Raw genomic sequence first — 6,427 nt, forward strand, 5'->3', positions numbered from 1 at the left:
AAACATCTCAAACTCACCCTTTGTTGACCTTTAATAACCGCATTTTAGACAGACACATGTTGGTAAATGCTAACTGTCCATATTCACATAGAGTTACAGTGTAATCTCTGAGCTCAATATACAGAGACAGGAGTAAAAAAGCTAGAATTCTGTGCACCACTATGCAGGGGTCTAGCACCCTCCAGCTTCCAGCAGAGCAAAGGGAGCAGAAGCTTTTTCTTTTCTCCCAAAGAGCATTGGTGTTGAGTCCATAAAGTTTTTGTTGGGATAAAAACGAATTTGGAACAGAAACAGGTAAATATTCTTTTCTCACTGAATTCTGCTTTATTTCCCTCCAAAATAAATTGAGAATCGTGGTAAAAAGAGAAAAGAGAAAACAGGGCAGCTGAGCACAAGAGGGAAAAACAAACAAACAAACAAACAAATGACTGCAACTTACTCCCAGACACTGGAAAAGATTGAAAAAGGTTGGAATCCATCAGTGTTCCATTCGTCATCTTCTCCTTCATCCTCCTCCCTTCTTTTCCATCATCATCTTCATCTTCATCCGCTGCTTCATCCATATCTTCCAACCCTTCTTCCTCTTCATCATCACATCTTCTTCTTCTCCTTCCCCCTCCTCATCATCCATGTCAGGAACCGAGTAGTGCTGCAATGGATTTGGCCAAATATCATCTTTGATGACCTCTCCTAACTCATCTGCACCTGCATCAGAATGATCAGGAAACCAGGTGAAGAAACTCTCTGGTTTCTCATGCTGTCTCTTCCTGCTGGCTTTATTCTGCCTTGACTTGAATGTTTCATCACATCCTTTCTGGATTTCCATTTGATTTCAGTGAACTTTGAGGGTGGGTCACTACTCTCATTCCAATGAAATTTTGGGGAGGGAACTTTATTTTTGAAGTAAGGGTTTGCATCAAAATACAAATCTATTCTGTAACCTGATTTATCTTCAAATTTATCTTCAAATTCTGTCATTTCAACTCTTGTCAAATAATGCAATGCTTCTTCATCCTCCTCCCCAAACAGTGCAGACACTTGTGGGTGGTTGACAAATGATACCATCAAATTTGGGATTTTGGCAATAATTTCTGTCCTCTTCTGAAAAAATGGTTGGCAGAGTTTGTTATATTTCTGTTCTGCTTTCAAAATCTCCCTGGCTTGTTGTTAAGTCCATCTGTTTCATTTTGTACTTCATCAATATGTTCAATTGCTTCTTGCTGTTCTTTTTCTTCCTTTGGCAAGTTCCAAGTTTCCTCTGGGTTGGGTGCAGGAGTTGGTCTTGGTTTCTTTGCTTGAGGTGGTAGTGCAGACTGGTGTTTGGGGGCCATCCTGTGAGAAAAGATAAGAATCCACCAAGGGGTAGAAGCCATTGAAGGAGCTCTGAGAACTCTATAGTAATTCTTGAAATCATGTAGTCCTTCGACTTTTTATTTTCCAAAATTATTCTGGCTATTCTGTTTGTGTGTGTGTGTGATTCAAAAAATGTTTTTGAATCAGGCTTGTCAATATCTTTTAAAAAGATCCTGGTGGGATAGTGATTGAGAATGCATCAAATCCATAAATCAGGTTGGGGGAAATTGGCCATAACAATGCTGAGCATTCCAGTAAATGAATATGGTATATATCTCCATTTATTCTGGTCTTTGATTTCTTTCATCAGAGTTTTGTAGCTGTCAGAATATTTTGCTGCATATATTTTGTTAGATTATTTTTTCCTAAATACTTGATCCTGTTGCTAATGTAAATGGTATTGCTTTCTGTGTTCCATTTTGTGGGTTCATTTCTTCAAACCACATATCCATTTTCATTATGCTTTTACTATTCTTTCCCTCCAGTTAACACCTGGATTATTTTAACAGTCTCTGTCATTGCCTTCTGTGTCTGTAGTCAGTGTTGTCAACATTTTATTCTCAGCCAGTGTTCTTCAACCACAGCTTTCCTCCTGTTATTCACATTAAAACTCTTTGCATACAACCTCTGCAGAATAGTATTCAAGACAGTCTTTACGACTTTTCTGCTATTTCACAAAAGTGATTTGAGTTCATCTAGGCATTAAGTATCTTTTTTGAGTTCTGGAATTTCAGATATAAGGGGAGGAGGGAAAGAACAATAGTGGTTTAATAGCTAAACAAGAGCAATAACAAGTACAGAAACCGAGGGCCTTGAAAAATGCCATATACTTTGCCAAGTAGCTCTAAGGAAGACTTGAGTACTTCCAAATAAAAATAGAAGCTACATGACATTGAACATTGATTCTGTTCCAAGCTATGTGCTAACGCTTTACATGCAATCTCTCCTCCATCTTCATGAGAGCCTCTGAGAATGTGGTAGGTATATTATTACCCATATGTTACAAGGAAAATGAAACTTTGAAAACTCAAGTAATCAGCTTAAGTTCACTCAACTCTTAAGTGGCAGAGTCGGAACTTGATTCATGGTCTGACTCTGGAGCCTATATTTGACTCTGCCAAAGTACCATGTGGCAACTATCAGGTGACAGACATTCACCAATGATAAGGCAAATGGTCATTGATTCCAGCATCGTAGAGAGACGAGTCTTTAACTATTTTGGAATATTCTCAATGCTACTGATTCGTATCCAAAAAATTATTCTATTTAACGCTTTAATTTTCATCTCTTCCTTCATTGTAGTTGAACTTCTCAGGAAGCAGGAAGGTTATGGTAGGTACAGATTAACAACAGCAGTACGTTTTCTTCCAGTTCATGTAATGAATCATGGGAATTGTCCTTGTTAATGGGACCCTCTTTGTTTTCCACAAGGTCAAGCATTCCTGTGAACTAGGAAACTGATTTTCTGGGAACTGCAGATACGAAGAGGATGTCAAACACATCATTTGTTTTGGGGAGATTGTCTATATTTTTCAATATTTTTGAGAAAACCATTGCAATTCATGGAATACACTTCATAGCACCTGGTCTAACAGTGAAATATAGTTGAGGCTCAAAAATAATTGTATTAAGTTGACTTGATGTGAGCATTATATTAACTATTTTATTAAGTTAATTGATATGAACATTGACAATATGAGGGTCACAAATGTATATATAAATAGTGTTAGGTCCTTTCCTGAGCTCACAATACAATTGTAAATTACCCTCAATTGAACAGGAAGTGTTGGTTACACAAGGCAAAAACATGAATTTATTTACCTGTTCAATGAAGGGAAAAACCCAACTAAGAACTCAACAAATGCAACTGGAATCAAGTTTGATAAATAGAAATCTTAATAACCATCATCACAGAGTAGAAATTATTTAGTGCCCAGAAAATTTTATTATGTCCTGATAGAAAACATCCGTTCCTTCCCAAATATGGAAATTCTTTTCTCCGTCTATTTACACATCATGGTAAAAGAAAAAAAAAAACAACAACCCTTTTTTCCTCTTGTACCATGCATGACTTTGGATGACCTCTTATTAAAAATATTTGATTAAACAATTTACCATTTACCAAAAAAAAGGGGGAGCTTTATCTGCCCCATAAATACGAATGATTTTTTCTTCCCTTCATTATTAGTAAAGGATCATTTTTCTGTGGATGTTTATGTACTCTTGAAAGAAAGTGTATTAACACATCTAGAAAGTAAGAGGACTGAAAATTAGTTTGCAGTGCCCATTTATCTGTGCTTTAGCATTTCGTTAAGCCTATAAATTGGCTCAGCAAACTGTATCGAGTTATTCCTATTAGATAGACCATCAGTCTACCTGAGTCCATGGGGTCTCGTCTGATCAGGTATCAGATGGCTTGTTGATTATTCTGACTTCAAAGGCTACTGGCGCTGAGACCTGCAAGGTGGTCTGCAAGGCCCTGAGTGTTGAGGCCACCTGTCACTGTAGCTTCCAAATTAAAGAGGATCTGCTGGGAAATGAAGAATACACTTCCTCTCCTTCAGATGAGGCTAATGACCCTTGAGCGTTTTACTTTTTCAATCGCAGCTAGTTACGGGGAGAGTATCACCAAGACAATTCCCGTTCCCTTTATTGTTCAGATAGATGTATTTGCTTGTCCAAAAAAAGTAAATATCTGTGTGTACGGTTGCAGAATTTTAGGAATATTATAAGTAAGGACATAATCTGTTTTTATCAGTTTCTGGAAATACTTTGATACTAATATTTATACTAGTGGAAAGTAATCATTGACTTCCAAAGATACCTTTTGAAAGGAAAAAAATTGTAAATACATGTTAGCTACATTTTTTTTTCTTTGCAAAGCTTTCATAAGTATTTGTTTAACTTTTTTTTTTTAATGTTCATTTGTCAGATGATGCCTCTTCCCAGATATAAAAAGTAGGTCACTGTGGGAGCTGAGAATAGGTTATAAAACTTGTATACTTGGGCTGATTCATATCAAGAAATACAAGACAAAGTAAACTGTGAACCTCTGCACTTTTAAAATTTCTAATAAAAATTTAATACACTGATTTTAGAAAAGTGATAGAAGGGTAACAAGCTCAAAATTAATTGAAATACTTCATATGGTTAATTTGGGTATTTCATATAAACTGTCATTTAGATGGTTCTCATTGCTTTATCATTTTGTAATATGAATTTATATGTGGAAACTTCATTTTCTTAAGTATGTGTGTCTTCTAGATTTAAGTCCAGTGACAAAACTCACTGAGGTTTGTGCATTTTATTTTCAGGCATTTGGAAGAAAAGAAGAAATTGATCTCTATTTATTACACTCTCTGAAACTAAGCCACACTGTCAGAAGTTAGCTTAGACAGAGAAAAATATTATTAAGGAACTCTTCACCATCCATTTTTAGATACCCTCAATAGCACAAATTTAATTTTTTAAATTGTAACTTTGACCTGGAATTGAATAGAGATGGACACATTTAAACATCTGATGATGATTTTCATCATGTACTTTCCTGTTTCAGTGTTTGCATTCCTCTCTTGTTTCAATAAGCTTCGGTATGAAATGTGACTTGGATTTTCCAATATTTTAGGAGACCAAAATGGCCTTGGTTGTTGCTTTATAGTTTTATGGTTATCATTATAGATTTTTAAACTTTTTTATTTCAAGATAATTTTAGATTTAGAGAAAAGTTGCAAAAATAATTCAGAGTTCCATGTACCCTTTATTCAGCTTTTTGTAGCTTTCCCTAATGTTAACACCTTGCATAACCATGATACAGTTACCAAAACTAAAAAACAAAAACTTCAAACCAAACCAAAACAACAATAACAACAACAACAAAAACTTTGGAACAATGCTGTTAACCTACAGACTAATTCAGATTTCACTAGATTTTCCAGTAATGTCCTCTTTTTGGCTCCAGGATCCAATGCAGAATCTCACATTGCATTTATTTAGCCTGGTTTTTTAGTTTCCTATAGATAGCTTTTGAAATGAATGCTTAAAGCACTTTCCTACTGTAACTCCCTTTCCCTCATTACTGTGTTTTAACTTTGCTTCAGTTTTCTCATCACCATTTAGAGAATTTTTTGCTAGAAAAATCTTTAATCATTTTCTTTGTACTGTATCCTGAACTCTCATCTTTGTTTTAAAGAAAGTAAACATCACAAACATTTTCAGTGATTTAAATTAGCACGTGTAGTTGGTACTATTTAGTTTTCAGGCATGTAGTGCTGGTTACTGGGTTAGGTGATACCACGGGGGGAACATGTGATCTCCAGAGTTTGGAACTTTCCAGGCAAGTAGGAAAGTTAAGACCCATCCAGAGGTAACTATTGGTAGAAAACTGAATCAGTAGGAAAGTTAAGAATCCAACCATCTCAAATCCAGCTCAGTTGAGAACATAAAAGGAGCTCTTTTTTTTTTTTTAAGTTTACTGTGTTAAGAATTTCAGAGAGGCAGTTTTAGAATTTATTTCATCACGTTGCTACAATTATAAGTTCATTGAACTTTAACTTGTATTATCTTTATAGCTATTAACTTTCGATGATCTCATTATCAGTTTTAATTATTAAAACATGTTCTTTTGAATAAAACCAAAAATTTTGAATTATTATTCTTCAAAGGTTATTGAGTAGATATTGTAGGTTTATTATAAAGCTATAAATTGGATAAAACTTAAATGTTCAAAAAGATGTGATCAGTTAAGTCTATTGCGGTACATACACTTATACTACGATATTGTAGAAGGATATTTAATGACTCGGAAAAAATGCATTGTATATTGTTAATGAGAAAATAGTTTACCGAATGTATATGAATTTAACTTATTAACATAAAAATACAAAACATGGAGTGTGTGTGTGGAAAAAAGCCCTGAAAGTGTAAATACCAAAATGTTAATTTCTGGATAACGGGATTTGAGATGGAGTTTATCCTTGTGTTTTTCTATATTAGAAATATTTGGGGTATAACTTCATATATTTCTTTCGGTTTGAGAAATATGTTATTAAAAATTCTGAACTGAAAAAAATATATA

The 6,427-nt window shown here is 34.7% G+C and overlaps 1 pseudogene; it reads right to left on the minus strand.

Moving 5' to 3' along the window:
• Positions 1–435: 435 nt before the first annotated feature.
• LOC100157395 (protein SET-like) lies at positions 436–1,331 on the minus strand (annotated as a pseudogene).
• Between the last annotated feature and the right edge of the window lie 5,096 nt (positions 1,332–6,427).

The sequence above is a fragment of the Sus scrofa genome, chromosome 4 (assembly GCF_054392235.1).
Source record: "Sus scrofa isolate SSC_HxYL_T2T_F1_AM1 chromosome 4, Sscrofa_HxYL_maternal_Yorkshire_Landrace_v2.0, whole genome shotgun sequence".
Lineage (NCBI taxonomy): Eukaryota > Metazoa > Chordata > Mammalia > Artiodactyla > Suidae > Sus > Sus scrofa.